The sequence below is a fragment of the Glycine max genome, chromosome 15 (genome assembly GCF_000004515.6).
Source record: "Glycine max cultivar Williams 82 chromosome 15, Glycine_max_v4.0, whole genome shotgun sequence".
Classification (NCBI taxonomy): Eukaryota; Viridiplantae; Streptophyta; class Magnoliopsida; order Fabales; family Fabaceae; genus Glycine; species Glycine max.
In genome coordinates this window covers 24,580,936-24,605,712 of record NC_038251.2, presented here as the reverse complement: position 1 = coordinate 24,605,712, position 24,777 = coordinate 24,580,936, and positions in this window count along the sequence as shown.

Below are 24,777 nucleotides of genomic sequence, written 5' to 3'. Positions count from 1 at the left end.
CAACCAGTCTAATGCCTTCCCATTAAAAGAGAAGGAAAAGGCATAAAGCCTGATGTATTCAAATTATACCTATTTTGTCTCAGCATGTTGGTCAACTTGATGAACTTCCTCCGATGCTACATTCAATCTTCATAGACAACAATACTAAACAGGTTATTCTCCAACATTTGTAGGAACCCATGCTTGAAGTCAAAAGTGATTCCTTCTGGCAGTTTCGGTAGTAAGATGGTATTCGTGTCTCCCAAGGTAGGGGTGAGGTAGTCCATAAGGGTCTGAGCCTGATTAATTGTCATTTCTTTTTCTCTCTCTTCACGGACTTTTGCACAAAGTTTTTTGGATTAATTTGTTAATATCAGGTTCGTACTAAGGTGGTGGATTTTTGGACCTAGTTTGCATGCACTAAAATAGTAGAGGATAAGATCAAATGCAACAAGAAATAAAAGAATGAAATAGAAATAAATAGCAAAAAATTAAATAAATAATAAAATAATTTCTACAAACAAAACTGTGTGGTTTAACAAAATTAAATTGGTTGGGGATATCACATCTAGTCCCAAGCAACGGTGCCAGAAACTTGATTTGTAAAATATGTTAACTCGCATACAGTCATGTGTACCCTACACAATAGTAACAATGGACTTGAAAGTTCGAATATCAAACCCAAAGGACCACTTGTATTTCCAATTAGTCAAGTTTATTAAACTAACAATAGAGATGATTAGAAAGAGGATTTAAATATTTTTATGGCTTTGGATTTTATAATAAAGCAAACAAATGAATATAAATAAAGGTTTGAGTGATGATAAGAATGAATAGAGGTTATGACTCGCTAATACCAATTTTCTCCCAATCTCAGTCCTAATGAAATTCTTTCCCCAATTAATTATCGATTCCCAAAATCAACCAAAGCCTGTGATCAAGGTCAAAATATGGTATTTACCTTAAATAAATACCCCAATTATCATTTATCTATCAATATAAGTCAAAGGATAGAACCAATTCTAGGGATGATTAATTAAAGATTAACATCTATCAGAGATTACTCAAACAGTTTGATCATGTAATTTGGTGTAAAACATTATCTACTTAGATCTACCAATTACGTGCAGATAATTACTATTATGCAATAAATTATGTATTAGAATGACCTGTTCCAAATAAACAATAAATATAAGGAAGATAATTATTTAACATAAAACAATGAGAAGTTCAATTAAGAACAGGGAGAAGGGTACAATTAAACAATTATATCATAACCCCCAAACTAGGGGGACGAGTTGCTTATGATCAAAGAAAAACTAGCAATCCTATATGAGATTAACATAGACATACCAATAGGTAGGAGCAATGATCACGATTTGTCCTAACTGTGTTGTCCATGCTTCACAACTCTCAAAAAGTGAACAAAAGATTATGTTTTTTACAATGCATAGAGACTTATATATAGCTTTCTAAAGATATTTGCATGAATAGCGCACTACGGTTGTGGTAAATCCACCATGACTGGTTAGAAATGATGTTGAAGCTCTTGACCATTATGGTCGTGGTAAGTATACCACGACTATTGTCAAATCTGACATTGTTCTAGGAGGGATGTTATCATCTAAGTGTAGTCATGTTGATTACCATAGCTTTGGTAATTGTACCAAGTTCGTGATCAAGTGTAGAGTCTTGAAATCTTCATAAAATTGTGCAATTTTAAACTCTTTTCACTTAATTGAGGAGTTGTGCTTTTGAAATACAAAACTAGTGTCCAAACGTGAGTTCTGCCAAGAAAATACATGTAAAATGGTACAAAAAGTGACACAGTATCCTTCAAAAAGTGATTTATAATTTCATTAAACAATTTTTTTTTGAGTGCCAACAAAGCTTTCAATTTATAAGAAAAAATTAATACAATTTAATTACATGTCAGAGATTGTGTAATTCACGATTATCGAATAATATCTTTGCAATAAAACTTTTACTCTCACATACAACACCATCTTTGCTACCTGTTGAGTAAGGATGGTTAGGCACCCGATACTGAACAAACCCATAAATTTTCTTGTCTTGGTTTGTTTTCCAAAACTTCCAGAGATGGCCGTAGGAAATAAATTAGACAAACAACTTAAATCCATTGTTTAGATCTTTGTTACTACCTTTGCTTTGGCGCAGGCTACCGTGGTCAAGTGTGATTATTTGTGTATGACACACAAATTCTTTTAGCCCTCGAATTAATCTTGTTACATTATTTTACTTTGGATTTTCCACACACTATTATTCCTCCCTCAACTCCCTCCCTTGTTATGATACACCTTCTACATCAAATCGCTCTGTATTAGAGTAAATCTATGATACACACTCACCTAACACGTGTTACACGTCATATGGACACGCTTAGGCTATTTTCTGATAAATGCTACCACATTTCATTTTAGAGTTGAGTCAGGTACATGTATAATTCTGAGCATATATGATTTGAATTATAGAAAGTCGATGACTAGTTTGTTAAGTGTACGTTGAACCGATAGGTTATTAAGAATGATTGTGGTCATTGGTATTGTTTTCTTGTTAATCATTGTCTTTTGGTGTTTGTTGATCTTTTATAATAAAATCACCTTTTCAATTTTTGTACCATGTGATTGGTGCCGGTGATGATCTCAAACTTTCGTTCGTGGAAGCAGATGAGCAGCAGTAGGTGACTTGGAGGGAAGTCTTTTGTTGGAGCCACCAAGCTGACGAGATAACATTGGAATTTATTTTGGGGGAGAGTTGTGTTTTGTTATGAACTCCTCCTTAGTTGGTTCCTTGAATCTTTTTTATTGGCCATGTAAGTCCCAAGTTTAGATATATGTAAAAAAATATGAATTATAGCAAGTGATATTGTAGCGACGAGGTGGGTCGTTACACAAAACATCTTACTCTCTTGGATGAATTGCGTTAAAGGAACAAGTTTTACGAAAAATTTTGATTTGGTTTTAAGTATTCAGTTGGTTTGTTAGACCATACCTTAATAGGGGTATTGAAGACAATGGCAATAGATGGTGAGCAATTCATGAGATAGCATGTTGTGGTGACTGCCTCAGCTCAGAAACTCTTATTCAAGCCTAAATTTGATAACATGCATTTGGCCTTTTCCAACAAGGTCTTGTTCATTTTTTTAGCTACTTCATTTTGTTTTAGAGTATAATTTGTAGTACATTGTCTTGTTATACCCTTATCTCTACAGAATTCATTGAATTCAGTAGTACAAAATTTCAAGCCATTGTTAGTTATAAGACTCTTTACTATCTTTCCTAATTGATTCTTCATAAAAATCGTCTAATTCTTGGAAATTTTGAAAAGCTTAAGATTCCTACTTAATCATGAATACACATGTCATCCTGGAGTAATCATCAATGATGGAGAGGAAAAACCTTGCCCCTCCCAATGATGGAACTTTCAAAGATCCCAGCAGTCAGAATGGACATAGTCCAATATGGCCTTTGTTGTGTGCATAGCCTTTGGGAACTTCATCCGATGATGATTCCTAAAGACCCAATGCTCACATAACTGAAGAGGTTTCACCTTGTGATTTCCAAGTAAGTCTTGCTTGCTTAGAATATCCAAACCTTTTCCACTCATGTGGCCCAGACACAAATGCCACAGAGAATTATCAAATGAGACATTGGACACATGGCTTCTAGATTATGAAACAACAAAGGAAAATCTTGTCATAGTGGATCCCTGAAAAAGGTACAAATTTCCTTGCTTGGTTCCCTACATTACCACAAACTTTCCTTTCCCTCTGATCTACATAACTCCACCTTCAACCCAACAAGAAAACCTTTCAAATCCACGCCACCCACAAATCCAAAGCAAAGGTGACAAACTTCAGTTAAGGTTCTAACAACACCATCATGCATTCTAATTTATACAAAACCTATACCGATAGGCTTACAAGGAGCATTATTACCCAAAAGAATGTTACCACTATACTTCTTCTCATATGTCACAAACCAATGTTTGTGTGGACTCATATGATAAGAACAACTAAGTCCAGAACCCATGGTTTAGAATGTTGTTGTAGTTGTTTACCAATAGCCAGAACCTAATCACTTTCCAATGATGAGTCATGCCGAACAAGAGTAGTCTTGCTTCCAATGACCCAATTCTTTGTAGTAATTGTAGATATCCTTAGGATCAACTTTGTAATAATTGTAGTTTTTCTTTTCTTGCCCTTTAAAAGAATTACTCACTGATAATTTGAACACAGAGACTTCATCACCATCCCTAGATGCCCTTAGTTGAAGCTCTCTAGAATAGATATTGCACTTGACTTCTTCAAGTGTAATTGAATCCTTGCCTACACTAAGAGAACTTACAAAGTTCTCATAGAATAGAGGAAGAGAGACTAACATAATCATTATCAAATCTTTATCTTCCATCTTGACATCAATGTCACATAGCTTTATCAGAATAGAGTATAGTTCATCAAGATGTTCCTTTAATTGCATACTGTCATATCCTAATTTCGTTCGAGGACTATCATTCATGGATATTTTGATTCTCACTAGCCAAATTGAGATGTTTGACACTAGTTATCACGAAAATGAAAGATCATTCGACGTTTTGGTCAATGATTCAGAAAATACCCAAGGGGCGGAGCAAAAGGGTCATTCCAGGCAATTTTCTGGACCCTGGCTCGCCTAGGCTAGCCTCTGGCTCGCCTGGCCCCCCATATAGCTTAGGGGTGAAGTAACCTTGCTCACCCAGGCAAGCAAGGTTACTTCAGATTGAAGCAACAACTCGCCTAGGCAACCTGTCATGACCCCTAATGCCATCTTTTGCTATAAAGAAGAGAAAAACGAGGCTGAGACGCTACTGAATTGCCACCGTAATTGACTTCTACATCGTTCTCCGTTCGTCATCCGGTTAGTTTTTTGTTTTAAGGATTTGAATGCGATCTATGCACCCTTAGGGGTCCTCTTTCTTGTTTTGTGCATCTTCATCTCTTTCTTCTATCATCGGTAATCACTTTTCTTTTGTAAAGTAAGTTTTAATTTATCATTAGTGCCGCAAGTTATCTTTAAAAAAGGTTGAAGGTTAATTAGCAAAACCCAAATAAAAGCAACTCATAAACTTCTTCATTTCATCAAATATCGCTTGAGATTGTTTCAAGGTCCAACGCCTTAACGATTCTCTCGGCTTTTCAAAGTTTAAAACATTGTTTGAAAGTCCAACGCCTTAAACAACTTTTGTTCGCAATTAAAATCAGTCTTTAAAAAAATATAAAATCAATGTAACACATAAACTTTTAGACTTAAAGAACTACGTAGGTCTGAATTCCTCATCGCACTTGAGGATACGTAGGAGAAGGGGCAACACCCTTCTCGACCCTAAAAAAATAATAAACATAAAAAGGGAAAATACATAGTTTTGATGTCATATTTTGCACACTCGAGTAAAGGCTACCGTCCCTTGTGACGGGCGAGTGGGGTGCTAATACCTTTCCCGTGCATAAACTACTCCCAAACTCTTATTTTCAAAATCTGCAGACCTTCGTCTTTTTGATTTTTCTAACGTTTTCCTCGAATAAACGTTGGTTGCGACTCCACACATTTTCTTCATAAGAACACACTTTTTTATCTTGCCTCGCCTTCCCGCCGAAGGGTAGGTTGCGACAGTTGACGACTCCACTGGGGAACTATTAGAGAGTTAGGCCATTCAAATCAGTGTGCAATATTTTTATCGTGACTTCTTCTTTATTTATGTTCCATCTAACCTTTTATCTTTTGTTATGTCCATATTTGTATATAACCCTTGCTATGTTGTTGTGTTTGGTGTGTGTTTGTCTATCGATTACATTCATAGTTTGAAATATTTTTTCTACGCACACATGACACCTACACCTTGCACACACATTGAGATATTAGGCCCTATACTTGGGTCTATGTGAGCCATAAGGAGTAGAGGTTGATCTATGGCCATGTTGGGTCTTCGACTCTCTTGATAACAGTGAAGCCTCATCTAGAGTTTTCCTCTTTTAGTGATGCATTGTTACTGATAGTCCCTATCGCCACAATGTATTACCTAAGAGGATGATATCTCTAGAAGCCAGTAAAGTTACATGAAACCACCCGTGGGAGTTGTCACTAGAAGGGAATTTTTGAATCCTTTCCATTAGGTTCCTAAATTAGGGGCACATAGCAAACTTACTTTGGCATGTTCCTTGATTACATCATGGATCTCTTCATGACATCATAATAGACATATCATTCCTGCATTCATCATTTATCATATTCATGTATTGCATTTGCATGAGTCATAGTATTATCATGCATCTTCATTTAGCATACTTTTGTTATGCCAACTGCATACATTCTATTTTCACAGTTCGCATATTATGTTCACTCATGCATAGTTTCTCATGCCTTGCCTTTTCCTATGCAAAAAAAAAAAAAAGAACAAAAGAAAGTCACAATGAAGCATGAAAGTTTACACCACATTCTTAGTTACATGTGTTGGGTACCATGATGATAGCTATAAACAAACCATGTTTAGATTATACACTCCTTTCTCCTGAAAAATGAACATGGTACCTAATGCATGGTTAACTAGGAAATGATGGTTCTTCGGGCATCTCATGTTGATCTCATAATTACATTTTCCATGCATAGCATAAGTATGCCCTAGTCATTCATCTTTATGTTATGTTGTCGAAGTACTGACAATCAAAATTTCTATTCCTTGGATTATGAGATTGAACAAAGCATATGCTTTTAAGGAAAGGTTCATCGAGTCAAGGTCGAGTATGGAAGTAACCAGCTTGCAAAAGTTGAGGCAGAAGATGGATCGAGTTACATCGCTTCTTTGTCTACTGCCAACACATGATTGAGCTAAATAATTTACAAAAATTGAGGACTGTTGACGTCCATGTGTTATTTCCAGATTCACTTTAACAAGATGTGATCAACCATGTTGTTTTAAGGAAAATCTAAATTGATTCGACCCTATGTCCTATGTAAAATTCGCAATACTTCAACAATGCATCATTCACATACATCCATGCTTATTTTTCTTTTCACATTGGTGCCATTGCTCATTGCATTCATTCCTTGAAATTTGAACTGTAATCATTGTAATCAACAGGAAAGAATGCACTTTACGGCGAACTTACCAAATGCGTGCCAAAGCTAGAGTAATGAGTCAAATAGAGGAGGTGCAAGAACAGATGAAGGTCGGTATGGAGGCCATGAAAGACCAAATGGCCACTATGATGAGTATGAAAAAAATGACGGAGGTCAATGTGACTATAGTTGTTGTCGCAAGTACCACCATAGAAGTGGACCTGACTCACCCATCTGACCTCAATCAAGTAAATCCTCCAGTCTCGGGTATAGTAGGGCAGGGAGGCGAGGCGTTAGGAAGTATGGGCGACCCCCATTTTGTGCAAGTTCAGAACAAACATTCCTTCCCACCATATGGCTTGCCTCCCAACTATACACCACCCAATGTTGCACATGCTCCTGATGAGAATGTCAATAACTCCACTCCTATACTCATTGAGAGCCAACAACCCCAATCTGATCATGCACATGTCTCTCAACCCATGGAGGAGACACATGATGTACCCCACCACAATCTGGCCGACTTCGATCCTTACCCCGGACATGCCATTGAAGGGCAAGCATTTGGTGGTGTACCCCTGCCAAACACCTCGGGGGGCCCTTAGTACCACCCACAACCACAAACCTTGCCTTTTGCAGTGGGAAGAGTCCCTATTGCCAAGGTGGAAAGGGAAAAATTCAATCATATAGAAGAAAGGCTGAGGGCGATTGAAGGAAGTGGAGATTATACCTTTGTTGACATGGCAGAGTTTTGCCTAGTGCCCAACATGGTCATTCCTCTTAAGTTAAAGGTGTCGGACTTTGATAAGTATAAGGGGGCTACTTGCCCCAAGAATCACTTGAAGATGTACTGTAGGAAAATAGGGGCATACGCAAAAGATGAAAAACTGTTGATGCATTTCTTCCAGGAAAGTCTTACTGAGGCAACCGTCACCTGGTATACTAATCTGGAACCTTTCTGAGTCCATTCTTGGAAGGACCTAATGGTTGCCTTCATTAGGCAGCATCAGTACAATTCTAATATGGCTCCAGATAGAATGCAGCTACAGAACATGTGCAAGAAGGGGCATGAATCTTTCAAAGAATACGCCCAAAGGTGGAGGGATCTAGCAGCTCAAGTAGTGCCCCCAATGATGGAGGGGGAGATGATAACAATGATAGTAGACATGTTACTGATGTTCTACTATGAGAAGATGGTGGGTTACACGCCTTCAAGCTTTGGCGATTTAGTTTATGCCGGCGAAAGGAACGAAGTGGGTCTGAAAAGAGGCAAATTTGATTATCCTGCTTTGATGAATGGAAAGCCTGGGGCAAATGGAGAGAGTAAGAAGGAGGGAGGAAACCATGTTGTGACTTCCATTCATACATGGCCAAATTTCCCACCAGCTCAACAATATCAATACTCAGCCAATATCATCCCTTCTCTTTAAATATTTCTTGTCCTTGAAAATTCATTTTCGAGAACTTGCATAATTTCTTTTGTTTTTTTTCCTTGCTATAAGGTCATGAAAAAAGACAGCGATAGATACCTCAGAACCCTACACTGGGGCAATGAGAGGCACCATGCATAAGCCTCAAGAAAACCTAGGGGCAGATCAGAAGTTCTTACCCGGTAGGTCGAAAACCCGAAAGGGCGGCCTAAGCAAAAATTAGGGTTAATAGAAAAACGAAAAGAGAAAAAAAAACAAAACAATCAGGGGCATGTTATTAAGGTTTTGTCCCAAAATCCAAACTACAAAATGATCTAAGTCAAGATTTGAAATGACACATGGCCAGGTTTCAACATCCTAGACACTTGTTTATCCTTTGCTACCCCCTCCGAGCCAAAGCATATTTGTTTTCTAAAAACAACAAAGAAAACAACAAAAGCTAAATAAAAAGCCTAAGTAGGAACTACCACTAAACCAACGGGAAGAGCAATGCAAACAACACATGCATGAAGTTGGGCAACAATGAAAAGAAAAAAGAAAATAAAATTTGCCAAAGGCAAGTAAAAAAAGAGAGACAAAGATCTCGAGTTTTTACAAGAAGGCACAAAAGTGCAACAAAAGGTTAATGTATAAGACAAAAGGAGTAGAGCCCGACCTAAGAGTTGAAAGGAACAAAAGTACAAGTAAGATTCTTAAGGTTCTTACTCAATATAACCCTAAAACACTCTTTGAGCCTCTCTAATCCTTTCTTTCATAGCCCTCTTACCCCTGACCACGCTACAAGCCCAATAAAGTCCATGTGGATAAAAGACTGACTAATTTTGCTTTTAAGTTGGGATTTTCGAATGGAACCCGCACACGCTTGTGATTGTTGAAAAAATATATAAAAGGAAAAAGAGAACCCTTAAGGTTTCACACTTGCACATTTGAGAAGAAAGCTCATTCGAACAGGAGCTCGTGGGAAAAGCCCAAACACAATTGCGATAATAGGGTAACATCTGATGTTAGTCGCTCATGTATACTCCTTAGGATTCCTTTTGAATTCGATGGTGGCCTTTGTAGTATAAATTCTTTCAGGATTAGCCCATCTCATCAAGTTTCAGCGCGATTGATAGATCCTTGGCATCACTCTACGATCTTAAATTAGGAAAGTTTCATTTGGTGACATACCAAAGTGTGACAATCCATTGCTATCCTTCAATAGGGCACACAATCTATCCCAAAGCCATATATATTTCTTGCTATGCAGAATAATCAAAGTTTTAAACAAAAGGACATGAGAAAACCCTAGGATCAATATTTTAGTTGATTGATTAAATGTCAAATGGCTCCATTGCCATCACTCCAAAATTGTCAAGTGACTAAATCAAACAAAAAATACACTCTGAGGGATTCCCCGAAGAGAGTTGCAAAAAGATAGGATGAGGTTGCATGAGTTATCACATCTTTCAAAAAAGAGATAGTCAATCTGTGTTTTCCAAAAAAAAAGAAGGAAAAAAATCAAATCAAAATCAAATCACAAAAATAGGAAAGAATGTCATGAACATTGTACAATTTTCCATTGCATTGCATTGTTGCGTACAAAGCCTGTATTTACTACATTTCAAGATTGCATCTGCATCCCAAAAATCATGTTCATATTAAGCCATAAGTGCATAGATTTCTCTTTATACACCAATTTCAAAAATCTAATGTCCTATCTTTTGAGTTTAGGATGAGAGGTCTTCTCAAAGAGTCAATCTCTTGTTTTCTCTTAAGGTTGAGCCTTTTGGTACTAGTACCTATTGGCTTGTTTCATGGGACTCAAAGTCCTCGCCTTTATATCTCATAGTACTCAAAGTCCTTTGCCTTTATCTTTCATAGGACCCAAAGTCCTCTGTCATTTATGCTTTCAAAGACTTCAATGTCTTTTGTCAACACTTCACGTCTTTTTTACATTGCAGAGACTTCAATGTCTTCTGCCTTTACATTTCAAAGACTATCAAAGTTTTTTGTCTTGCAAAGAATTCAATGTCTTCTGCCCTTTACATTTCAAAGACTATCAAAGTCTTTTGTCTTGCAGAGACTTCAATTTCTTCTGTCTTTACATTTAAAAGACTATCAAAGTCTTTTGTCTTACATGGACTTTAATGTTTTCTGCCTTTACATTTCAAAGACTATCAAAGTCTATTTCTTGTAGAGACTTCAATGTCTTCTGCCTTTACATTTCAAAGACTATCAAAGTCTTTTGTCTTGCAGAGACTTCAATGTCTTATGCCTTTACATTTCAAAGACTATCAAAGTCTTTTGTCTTGCAGAGACTTCAATGTCTTCTATCCTTTACATTTCAAAGACTATCAAAGTCTTTTGTCTTGTAGAGACTTCAATGTCTTCTGCTCTTTACATTTCAAAGACTATCAAAGTCTTTTGTCTTGTAGAGACTTCAATGTCTTCTACTCTTTACATTTCAAAGACTATCAAAGTCTTTTGTCTTGCAGAGACTTCAATGTCTTATGCCTTTACATTTCAAAGACTATCAAAGTCTTTTGTCTTGCAGAGACTTCAATGTCTTCTATCCTTTACATTTCAAAGACTAGCAAAGTCTTTTGTCTTGTAGAGACTTCAATGTCTTCTGCTCTTTACATTTCAAAGACTATCAAAGTCTTTTGTCTTGCAGAGACTTCAATGTCTTCTGCTCTTTACATTTCAAAGACTATCAAAGTCTTTTGTCTTGCAAAGACTTCAATGTCTTCTTCCTTTACATTTCAAAGACTTCAATATCTTTTGTCAAGACTACAATGTCTTTATTTACATTTCAAAGACTTCAATGTCTTCATTCATTTACGCTTTCAAAAGACTACAATGTCTTCATTTATATTTCAAAAGACTTCAATATTTTCAGTCATTTATGCTTTCAAAAGACTACAATGTCCTTATTTACATTTCAAAAGACTTCAATGTCTTTAGTCATTTACACTTTCAAGAGACTATAATGTCTTCATTTACATTTCAAAAGACTTCAATGTCTTCAGTCATTTTCGCTTTCAAAAGACTACAATATCTTAATTTACATTTCTAAAGACTTCAATGTCTTTAGTCATTTACGCTTTCAAAAGACTACAATGTCTTCATTCACATTTCAAAAGACTTCAATGTCTTTATTTATTTACGCTTTCAAAAGACTACAATGTCTTCATTTACATTTCAAAAGACTTCAATATCTTCAGTCATTTACGCTTTCAAAAGACTACAATGTCTTCAGTCATTTACATTTCATTTACATTTCAAAGACTTCAGATGTCTTTCGCTCTATAGAACTTCAATGTCCTTATGTTTTCTCAATTTCACTTCCTTGGTTCTCCAGTTGCCCGGTCAAATAGCAATATCGCTCGAACGAAGTTAGTGTTCCTATCTTTACTTCCCTTTTATTTCTAATAAAAGATAAGTAAAGAGGGGCAACTGTCATACCCTAATTTCGTCTAGGGACTAGCATTCATGGATATTTTGATTCTTGCTAGCCAAATTGAGCTATTTAACACTAGTTATCGTGCAAAACAAAAGATCATTTGATGTTTTGGTCAAGGATGCAGAAAATACCCAAGGGAAGGGACAAAAGGGTCATTCCAAGCAATTTTCTAGACCCTGGCTCACCCAGGCTAGCCTCTGGCTTGCTTGGGCCCCAAATAGCTTAGGTGTGAAGTAACCAGCTCGCCTAGGCGAGCAAGGTTACTTCAGGTTGAAGCAACAACTCGCCTGGGCGAGCTGCCATGACCCCTAATGCCATCTTTTGCTATAAATAGGCATGAGGGAGAATGAGTAAAGGCTTCCAAGGTCCAACATTGAGAGAAATTGAGAGAAATCAAATAAAAGAAGAAGAAAGAAGAGAAAAATGAGGTCAAGACACTACTGAATTGCGACCGTAATCGACTTCTACATCATTCTTCGTTCGTCATCCGGTTAGTTTTTGTTTTAAGGATTTGAATGTGATCTATGCACCCTTAGGGGTCCTTTTTCTTGTTTTGTGCATCTTCATCTCCTTCTTTTATCATTGGTAATCACTTTTCTTTTGTAAAGTAAGTTTTAGCCGATCATTAGTGCTGCAAGTTATCTTTAAGAAAGGTTGAAGGTTAATAAGCAAAACAAAAATAAAACCAACTCATTAAATTCTTCATTTCATCAAATATCGCTTGAGATCGTTTCATGGTCTAACCCCTTAACGACTCTCTCTCCTCTTTTCAAATTTAAAAGATCGTTTCAAGGTCCAACGCCTTAACGATTCTCTCCGCTTTTCAAAGTTTAAAACATCATTTCAAGGTCCAACACTTTAAACAACTTTTGTTCACAATTAAAATCAATGTTTCAAAAAAACATAAAATCAATGTAACACACAAACTTTCATACTTAAAGAACTACGTAGGTTTGAATTCCTCATCGCACCTAAGGATACGTAGAAGTAGGGGCAACACCCTTGTCAACCCTTAAAAAAATAATAAACATAAAAAGGGAAAATACATAATTTTAAAGTCATGTTTTGCACACACGATTAAAGGCTGACGTCCCTTGTGACAGGCGCGTGGGGTTCTAATACCTCCCCTATGCATAAACAACTCCCCGAAACCCTTATTTTCAAAAATCTACAAACCTTCGTCTTTTTGGTTTTTCTAACGTTTTCCTCGAATAAACATTGGTGGCGACTCCACACGTTTTCTTCATGAGATGACACACTTTTTTTATCTCGCCTTGTCCTCCCGTCAAAGGGTAGGTTGCGACACATACCTTCCCTTATTCAGAGGCCAAACAAATATCGTTTCAGAAGCAACTTGTTGTAAATTGATTTCTTCATGAAAAGTTTCTCGAATTTGAGCCAAAGTCCAACAATAGTTCTTCATAAACTTCATAAGAACCTCATCAGACAGAGATAAAAAAATTAGAAAATGTGCCTTTTCCTCTTGTAACTCAAGCACTGACTTATCAATGTTTGATAATTGACCGAAGAGACAAGACCAGATGCCTTATTCTTTCAATATGGCTCACATCTTGATGCGCAAAAGGTTGAAGCTATTATTCCGTCTAAATTTATTAATCTTGATTGTGTTAATCATCTTCTTGATAAAATCTTAAAGACACAACATGGACAAATAACAAACAAAATGGTTGATCATTGATGACTTGATCTACCATGAAACAGATTCAGAACTAATCTTGAACCAAAGTTCTGCATATCGATTTGTTTGGAAAGATTTGAGAAATTCTATTCAAATAGGGAAGTTTAGATGATAGAAGGAGAATAGAGATATTGCACAAAATTGTTAAGTTAATTCCAAATAATAGAATTTACAATGAAAGGGTTTAAAGCACCCTCAAGCTCTTTGAACCTACAATACAAAGCTCCTTATAAAGGAAACAATAACTAATTGTTTAACCAAAAAGGGTTATAATAGAAAACAATTACATTTATAACATAAACTATGTTAATGAATCACAAGACTAGACACTCTCTTTTACATGACTGAACACTTCACCAAATTACAAAAGATTGGACAACCAATACAAAAGACAAAAGTGATGGACTAGAAGACCAACATTTTTGTCTACCCTACTCTATTGTCCATTGATAAACCACTTTTGGAATGATATTTTCTTTGAGTTTTCGTACCATTTGCATGCAATTTCTTGGCAGAACTCATGTTTGGATGTTAATTTTGTCTTGCAGAAGTATAACCGCTCAATTAAGTGAAAAGAGTGAAAATTTGCGCTTTTATTTAAAGATTTGAAGACTTTGTCACTTGACCATAGTCGTAGTGTATTCAACATGACCATGATGAGCATAACAACCATGGTGAGATTACAACACCCCTCTATAAATAGTGTCAACATTTTGATGATGATCGTAGTCACGTCATGACGACCGTAGTCAATTGACCATGCCCAGAGCTTTAGTCTCAATAGTTTTTTACTACGATTATGGTGGATTTCAGCACGGCTACAGTGTACCTTAAATGAGTTTGTTATCTTAGGAAGCTATAAATAAAGGATTTAAAATCTACAAAAATACCTTTTATCATATTTTTGAATTAGAAAGCACTTTTGAGGGTTTCAGAGTTGTAAGGTAAAGGCAACACCCTGAAGACAGATTGTGATCATCGTTCTTCCCTTATGGTATGTCTAAGTTAATTCCTTATAGGCTTTCTAGTTTTACTTTGAATGTGAATGGCTAGTCATTCTAGTCGGGGGGTTATCATGTAACTGCCTAATCGTACCCCTTTCTCTATTCTTAAACAAATTCCTTGTTCGCCACTTTTACAAATGCGAAATCTATCAGCAAGTGTACTGAGTCACAAGTAATATAAAACGGAAAGAACCGAGTATCGAATCATAGGGAGTTTGTTTCATTCAGAAAAGTGTTCATTCAATAAGTAGACATTTGTATAAAATCATGAAATGAAAATAAACACAGGATATGGTTGCAATTCTAAAGATAACTAAAAAATTAACTATGCAAATGCGAGAAATAAACAGATGATTAAACATTGGGTCCTTCTACTGAGTAACTTGATGCAATTAAAGGTTTTTCTCTATTTAAGATTGTTTATGTGTTCTATGTTGAGGACAATTCTACCAAACACCGATTCCTCGCGTGAATGGACTAATTCTATTTAAACCTCATTCTAGGATGTCTCGTCGAACTTAGCCTAAACGAATTACATTACAATTACAACATATTAAAAACAAAATCCCTGCACTCCGTGTCCAGACATACAGTTATCTAGCCCTGCTCTATCTAGTTCTAAGGATTCAAAACATTTTCCAATGCTAAAAATCCTAACTTTACACACAAATGGGTGATCAGTCCACTAGCATGCAATAACTAAATGCAGATAGAAGCAATGAACACATCAAAACAACATTAATAGATAGTAAAGAGTTTTTACATAAAGGCTTAGCAGAAATTCCCAACAAAACCTTTAGCCTTCCATGGCAAGTTATCACCTTTCAGCTACAATAGGGTTTTTTTGAAGCAAAATTCAGATTAAACAGTGGTGGGGATGTCTCTTCCACCTCTAGGAACCTAGAAATCACTCTAAAACCTAGCATCCTCTTGAAAGCTGAGGTTTTTGGTGCTCCCTTGCCCTGTTGTGTCTCTCACGTATATCTCTATTCTTGCACAAGCTAAAGACTCCCTTTTTTATGCTAACTTCATCTTTTAAGGGCTTTCTGTCCTCGATGGCTCGCTTAGCGCCATTTTCGCGCTAAGCACAAGTTAGTGATTTTTGGCTTAGCGAGTCAAGCGCGTTGGGCGCCAGAAGAGACAAATGACTCGCTGGGCAAGCTGATGGCGCACTGAGCGCGTGCATACGTGGCAGATTCTCTTCCAGATTCTCCTCACCAGCTATTGTCTTGCTTAGCAGATATTGCTCGCTAAGCGCATATCCCTCGCTTAGTGAGACACCAGCTGTTGCAACCTTGTTATTCTTCATCTTTTCACCTGAGACTGAAGTTGAAAACACAGTAATTCACAATGAAGGGAATATCTACTACATAAAACTTAAACCAAACATAAAAATATGTACAAAACTGCAAAAAGAACTATAAATTGGGGAAAATTCAGATTACACAGTGGTGGGGATGTCTCCTCCACCTCTAGGAACCTAGAAATCACTCTAAAACCTAGAATCCTTTTGAAAGCTGATGTTTTTGGTGCTCCCTTGCCCTGTTGTGTCTCTCATGTATATCTCTATTCTTCCACTAGCTAAAGACTCCCTTTTTTACGCCAACGTCAACTTTTAAGGGATTTCTGTCCTCGAAGACTCGCTTAGCGCCATTTTCGCGCTAAGCGTGAGTTAGTGATTTTTGGCTTAGTGAGTCAGGCGCGCTGGGTGCTAGAAGAGACAAATGACTTGCTGAGCGAGTTGATGGCATGCTGAGCACGTGCATGCATGGCAGATTCTCTTCCAGTTTCTCCTCACCAGTTGTTGTCTCGCTTAATGGATGTTGCTCGCTAAGCACATATCCCTTGCTTAGCGAGACATCAGCTGTTGCAACCTTTTATTCTTCATCTTTTAACCTGAAACTGAAGTTGAAAACACATTAATTCGCAATGAAAGGAATGTCTACTGCATAAAAATTAAACTAAACATAAAAATATGTACAAACCTACAAAAAGAACTATAAATTGGGGAAAATACATAAATTTCATAATGCTTTTCAATACAAAAGTTAGTCATAAATGACGACTAACAACTCCCCCAAATTTATAGTTTTGCTTGTCCTTAAGCAAAGAAAGAATAGTTCACTTGTCCTTAAGTGATAAGCTCATAATGGTTATTCAAAATTGTGTTTGTTCCAAAGAATTCAATCACATGAACACAAGTGGCAAGCAATGCTTTCAACCAACAGCTTCTCATAGAGATATGCAGAATTTCAAAGATAGGAACATGGTTATTAACACACACAAGTGAAATAAGCTAGCAAGCAAGACAGATATCAAGGAAGATTCATCAAGCCAATTCCTCACGGTCACTGTTTCACTCAAGCACAAGTGTTTAGGCAATTTCTCAATCAACAACCATCATAAGTCCCAACTTTTGAATTTCATCTCATGATATACAATTACAAACACACAATTTGAATCTAAAGGACTTTCTAGGTTTGTAATGAGGCAGGGCTGCAAACAATTCATGGTTTTTCTAGGATGCAAAAGCTTAAGTTCAAGGAGAGCATTCATCCTTAGATCAACTCTTTTTCTTTTTATTCCAGCTTCAATCACTTGCCTTTTTCATTTAAGGCACTTAGCTTCTGTTAGTGCTTAGCTCTACTGAGTTTTAAAAGATTGGCTAAGATTTTGTTAAAACATAAGCACTTAGACAATGAAGGAAAGCTGGAGTTGCTGCACATGATGTCCAACGTTATGTCAAAGAATAAGATCGGGCTGCACAATGCACAAGGCAAGATGAAATGTCAAATGAAGAATTGAAGTTGCAGGATCCAAGATGTCGGATACAATGTCCAGGACATCCTGCCCGAAAATACTGGAAGTTGCTGTACAATGCACAAAGCTGCAGGATCCACGATGTCGGATACAATGTCCAGGACATCCTGCCCGAAAATACTGGAAGTTGCTGTACAATGCACAAAGCTGCAGGATCCACGATGTCGGATACGATGTCCTGACATCTGGCCCGAAAATACTAGACATATAAATCTGTTATATCTTTAACAGATTATTGTGCAGTTAGCAAGAGATAAGATGATCTATCTTTAGGAACGAATTAAAAGATAATTAAAGTTTGAATTTCAAACTAGAAGAGTTCGTTCAGGGATTAAAGATTAAAGATTAAAGATAAAAACTAAAAGATCAAACTTGATCTTTTAGATCTTTAAGTGCAGATTTTCAGGAAGAATGATAGATCTCATCCAGCACAAGGAGTTGCAGCCCAGAAACGCACACTGCTATATAAACATGAAGGCTGCACGAGTTCTGTACCAAGTCCGGGATTGAAGAGTTATTTTGTGAGTTTTGGGACTTGAGTCTTTTGTGAGCCACCTTGATGGTACCCTAACATCAAGTGTTGGACCTAAGTGTGTAGAGTTGATCTCTTGTGTGTAGAGTTGATCTCTAGTGTGTAGAGTTGATCTCTTTTGTTCAGAGTTGATCTCTGGTGTGTCTTTGATTTAATTGTAAACACGGGAGAGTGTTTGAGAGGGAGTGAGCGGGGTTTCTCATATCTAAGAGTGGCTCTTAGGTAGAGGTCGCACGGGTAGTGGTTAGGTGAGAAGGTTGTAAACAGTGGCTGTTAGACCTTGAACTAACACTATTTTAGTGGATTTCCTCCCTGGCTTGGTAGCCCCCAGATGTAGGTGAGGTTGCACCGAACTGGGTTAACAATTCTCTTGTGTCATTTACTTGTTTAATCTGTTCATACGAACACATATAATCTGCATGTTCTGAAGCGTGATGTCGTGACATCCGGTACGACATCTGTCCCCAGTATCAGAATTTCAATTGGTATCAGAGCGGGCACTCGAAATCACTGAGTGAGATCTAGGGAGATAAATTCTGATGAACATGGAGAAAGAAGGAGGACCAGTGAACAGACCACCAATTCTTGATGGAACCAACTATGAATACTGGAAAGCAAGAATGGTGGCCTTTCTCAAATCACTGGATAGCAGAACCTGGAAAGCTGTCATCAAAGGCTGGAAACATCCCAAGATGCTGGACACAGAAGGAAAGCCCACTGATGAATTGAAGCCAGAAGAAGACTGGACAAAAGAAGAAGACGAATTGGCACTTGGAAACTCCAAAGCTTTGAATGCTCTATTCAATGGAGTTGACAAGAATATCTTCAGACTGATCAACACATGCACAGTGGCCAAGGATGCATGGGAGATCCTGAAAACCTCTCATGAAGGAACCTCCAAAGTGAAGATGTCCAGATTGCAACTGTTGGCTACAAAATTCGAAAATCTGAAGATGAAGGAGGAAGAATGTATTCATGACTTCCACATGAACATTCTTGAAATTGCCAATGCCTGCACTGCCTTGGGAGAAAGGATGACAGACGAAAAGCTGGTGAGAAAGATCCTCAGATCCTTGCCTAAGAGATTTGACATGAAAGTCACTGCAATAGAGGAGGCCCAAGACATTTGCAACATGAGAGTAGATGAACTCATTGGTTCCCTTCAAACCTTTGAGCTAGGACTCTCGGATAGGGCTGAAAAGAAGAGCAAGAATCTGGCTTTCGTGTCCAATGATGAAGGAGAAGAAGATGAGTATGACCTGGATACTGATGAAGGTCTGACTAATGCAGTTGTGCTCCTTGGAAAACAGTTCAACAAAGTGCTGAACAGAATGGACAGGAGGCAGAAACCACATGTCCAGAACATCCCTTTCGACATCAGGAAAGGTAGTGAATACCAGAAAAGGTCAGATGAAAAGCCCAGTCACAGCAAAGGAATTCAATGCCGTGGGTGTGAAGGCTTTGGACACATCAAAGCTGAATGTCCCACTCATCTCAAGAAGCAGAGGAAAGGACTTTCTGTATGTCGGTCTGATGATACAGAGAGTGAACAAGAAAGTGATTCTGACAGAGATGTGAATGCACTCACTGGGAGATTTGAATCTGCTGAAGATTCAAGTGATACAGACAGTGAAATCACTTTTGATGAGCTTGCCACATCCTATAGAGAACTATGCATCAAAAGTGAGAAGATTCTTCAGCAAGAAGCACAACTGAAGAAGGTCATTGCAAATCTGGAGGCTGAAAAGGAGGCACATAAAGAGGAGATCTCTGAGCTTAAAGGAGAAGTCGGTTTTCTGAACTCTAAACTGGAAAACATGACCAAATCAATAAAGATGTTGAATAAAGGCTCAGATATGCTTGATGAGGTGCTACAGCTTGGGAAGAATGTTGGAGACCAGAGAGGACTTGGGCTTAATCATAAATCTGCTGGCAGAATAACCATGACAGAATTTGTTCCTGCCAAAAACAGCACTGGAGCCACGATGTCACAACATCGGTCTCGACATCATGGAACGCAGCAGAAAAAGAGCAAAAGAAAGAAGTGGAGGTGTCACTACTGTGGCAAGTATGGTCACATAAAGCCCTTTTGCTATCATCTACATGGCCATCCACATCATGGAACTCAAAGCAACAGCAGCAGAAAGAAGATGATGTGGGTTCCAAAACACAAGATTGTCAGTCTTGTTGTTCATACTTCACTTAGAGCATCAGCTAAGGAAGATTGGTACCTAGATAGCGGCTGTTCCAGACACATGACAGGAGTCAAAGAATTCCTGCTGAACATTGAGCCCTGCTCCACTAGTTATGTGACATTTGGAGATGGCTCTAAAGGAAAGATCATTGGAATGGGAAAGCTAGTTCATGATGGACTTCCTAGTCTGAACAAAGTACTGCTGGTGAAGGGACTGACTGCAAACCTGATCAGCATCAGTCAGTTGTGTGATGAAGGATTCAATGTAAACTTCACAAAGTCAGAATGCTTGGTGACAAATGAGAAGAGTGAAGTTCTAATGAAGGGCAGCAGATCAAAGGACAACTGTTACCTATGGACACCTCAAGAAACCAGCTACTCCTCCACATGTCTATCCTCCAAAGAAGATGAAGTCAGAATATGGCATCAAAGATTTGGACATCTGCACTTAAGAGGCATGAAGAAAATCATTGACAAAGGTGCTGTTAGAGGCATTCCCAATCTGAAAATAGAAGAAGGCAGAATCTGTGGTGAATGTCAGATTGGAAAGCAAGTCAAGATGTCCCACCAGAAGCTTCAACATCAGACCACTTCCAGGGTGCTGGAACTACTTCACATGGACTTGATGGGGCCTATGCAAGTTGAAAGCCTTGGAGGAAAGAGGTATGCCTATGTTGTTGTGGATGATTTCTCTAGATTTACCTGGGTCAACTTTATTAGAGAAAAATCAGACACCTTTGAAGTATTCAAGGAGTTGAGTCTAAGACTTCAAAGAGAAAAAGACTGTGTGATCAAGAGAATCAGGAGTGACCATGGCAGAGAGTTTGAAAACAGCAAGTTTACTGAATACTGCACATCTGAAGGCATCACTCATGAGTTCTCTGCAGCCATTACACCACAGCAAAATGGCATAGTTGAGAGGAAAAACAGGACTTTGCAAGAGGCTGCTAGGGTCATGCTTCATGCCAAAGAACTTCCCTATAATCTCTGGGCTGAAGCCATGAACACAGCATGCTACATCCACAACAGAGTCACACTTAGAAGAGGGACTCCAACCACACTGTATGAAATCTGGAAAGGGAGGAAGCCAACTGTCAAGCACTTCCACATCTTTGGAAGTCCATGTTACATTTTGGCAGATAGAGAGCAAAGGAGAAAGATGGATCCCAAGAGTGATGCAGGGATATTCCTGGGATACTCTACAAACAGCAGAGCATATAGAGTATTCAACTCCAGAACCAGAACTGTGATGGAATCCATCAATGTGGTTGTTGATGATCTAACTCCAGCAAGAAGGAAGGATGTCGAAGAAGATGTCAGAACATCGGGAGACAATGTAGCAGATACAACTAAAAGTGCAGAAAATACAGAAAACTCTGATTCTGCTACAGATGAACCAGACATCAACCAACCTGACAAGAGACCCTCCACTAGAATCAAGCTGTACCAGATGGATGTGAAGAGCGCGTTTCTGAATGGATACCTGAATGAAGAAGCCTATGTGGAGCAGCCAAAGGGATTTGTAGATCCAACTCATCCAGATCATGTATACAGGCTCAAGAAGGCTCTCTATGGATTGAAGCAAGCTCCAAGAGCTTGGTATGAAAGGCTAACAGAGTTCCTAACTCAGCAAGGGTATAGGAAGGGAGGAATTGACAAGACTCTCTTTGTCAAGCAAGATGCTGAAAACTTGATGATAGCACAGATATATGTTGATGACATTGTGTTTGGAGGGATGTCGAATGAGATGCTTCGACATTTTGTTCAACAGATGCAATCTGAATTTGAGATGAGTCTTGTTGGAGAGCTGACTTATTTTCTGGGACTTCAAGTGAAGCAGATGGAAGACTCCATATTCCTCTCACAAAGCAAGTATGCAAAGAACATTGTCAAGAAGTTTGGGATGGAGAATGCCAGCCATAAAAGAACACCTGCACCTACTCACTTGAAGCTGTCAAAGAATGAAGCTGGCACCAGTGTTGATCAAAGTCTGTACAGAAGCATGATTGGGAGCTTACTATATTTAACAGCTAGCAGACCTGACATCACCTATGCAGTAGGTGTTTGTGCAAGATATCAAGCCAATCCCAAGATAAGTCACTTGAATCAAGTAAAGAGAATTCTGAAACATGTAAATGGCACCAGTGACTATGGGATTATGTACTGTCATTGTTCAGATTCAGTGCTGGTTGGGTACTGTGATGCTGATTGGGCTGGAAGTGCAGATGACAGAAAAAGCACTTCTGGTGGATGCTTCTATCTGGGCAACAATCTTATTTCATGGTTCAGCAAGAAGCAGAACTGTGTGTCCCTATCTACTGCAGAAGCAGAGTATATTGCAGCAGGAAGCAGCTGTTCACAACTAATTTGGATGAAGCAGATGCTGAAGGAGTACAATGTCGAACAAGATGTCATGACATTGTACTGTGACAACATGAGTGCTATTAATATTTCTAAAAATCCTGTTCAACACAGCAGAACCAAGCACATTGACATTAGACATCACTATATCAGAGATCTTGTTGATGATGAAGTGATCACACTGAAGCATGTTGACACTGAGGAACAAATAGCAGATATTTTCACAAAGGCTTTGGATGCAAATCAGTTTGAAAAACTGAGGGGCAAGCTGGGCATTTGTCTGCTAGAAGACTTATAGCAATTACTTCTATTTGAATGTGCTCAAACGTTAATAGCACATTCATTACTGGGCCAAAACAGATTTGACCGTTGCTTCACACGTCTCTCTACATTCCTCATTCAAATTTATATTTTCGTGGCATTCGTGTTTTCATCAGCATTTCCCAATAGCTCTCGGAATTTCACGAAACCACTTCAAAAGTTCTGCTTCTCCATGGCTACCTCACCAAAAGATACTGCAGCTCCTGGTTCACCATCTGTACCATCATCTCCGCACCAGGAACAACCTGAATTCCATATCCAACCCATACAAATAATTCCTGGTCAAGCCTCTGCTCCTGAGAAACTGGCTCCCAGAAGACAACAGGGAGTGAAGATTTCTGAAAACCCTAGCCTTGCAACAAGTCCTAGGGAAGTAGACCCGGAGATGGATAAGAAGATCCGCAGTATTGTGAGTAGCATTCTGAAAGATGCTTCTGTGCCTGATGTTGATAAAGATGTTCCAACATCTTCCGCTCCAAATGCTGAAGCCCTCCCTTCACCCAGTGAAGAGGAATCAACAGAAGAAGAGGATCAAGCCTCAGAGGAGACCCCTGCACCACGGGCACCAGAACCTGCTCCAGGTGACCTCATTGACCTTGAAGAAGTAGAATCTGATGAGGAACCCATTGCCAACAGGTTGGCACCTGGCATTGCAGAAAGGTTACAAAGCCGAAAGGGAAAAACCCCCATCAAGAGGTCTGGACGAATCAAAACTATGGCCCAGAAGAAGAGCACACCAATCACTCCTACCACATTCAGAAGGAGCAAGGTTGCAATCCCCTCCAAGAAGAGGAAAGAAATTTCCTCATCCGATTCTGATGATGATGTCGAACTAGATGTCTCGACATCAAAGAGGGCCAAGAAATCTGGGAGAAAGGTGCCTGGAAATGTTCCTGATGCACCATTGGACAACATCTCTTTCCACTCCATTGGCAATGTTGAAAAGTGGAAATATGTGTATCAACGCAGACTTGCGGTTGAAAGAGAACTGGGAAGAGATGCCTTGGATTGCAAGGAGACCATGGACCTCATTAAGGCTGCTGGACTACTGAAGACAGTCACCAAATTGGGAGACTGTTATGAAGGCCTAGTCAGGGAATTCATTGTCAACATTCCCTCTGACATAACAAACAGAAAGAGTGATGAGTATCAAAAAGTATTTGTCAGAGGAAAGTGTGTTAGATTCTCCCCTGCTGTGATCAACAAATATCTGGGCAGACCTACTGATGGAGTGATGGATATTGACGTTTCTGAGCATCAGATTGCCAAGGAAATCACTGCCAAACAAGTCCAGCATTGGCCAAAGAAAGGGAAGCTTTCAGCAGGGAAGCTAAGTGTGAAGTATGCAATTCTACACAGGATTGGTGCTGCAAACTGGGTACCCACCAATCATACTTCCACTGTTGCCACAGGTTTGGGTAAATTTCTGTATGCTGTTGGAACCAAGTCCAAATTTAATTTTGGAAACTATATTTTTGATCAAACTGTTAAGCATTCAGAATCTTTTGCTGTCAAATTACCCATTGCCTTCCCAACTGTATTGTGTGGCATTATGTTGAGTCAACATCCAAATATTTTAAACAACATTGACTCTGTGATGAAGAGAGAATCTCCTCTATCCCTGCATTACAAACTGTTTGAGGGGACACATGTCCCAGACATTGTCTCGACATCAGGGAAAGCTGCTGCTTCAGGTGCTGTGTCCAAGGATGCCTTGATTGCTGAACTCAAGGACACATGCAAGGTGCTGGAAGCAACCATCAAAGCCACCACAGAGAAGAAAATGGAGCTGGAACGGCTGATCAAAAGGCTCTCAGAAAGTGGCATTGATGATGAAGAAGCAGCTGAAGAAGAGGAAGAAGCAGCTGAAGAAGAGGAAG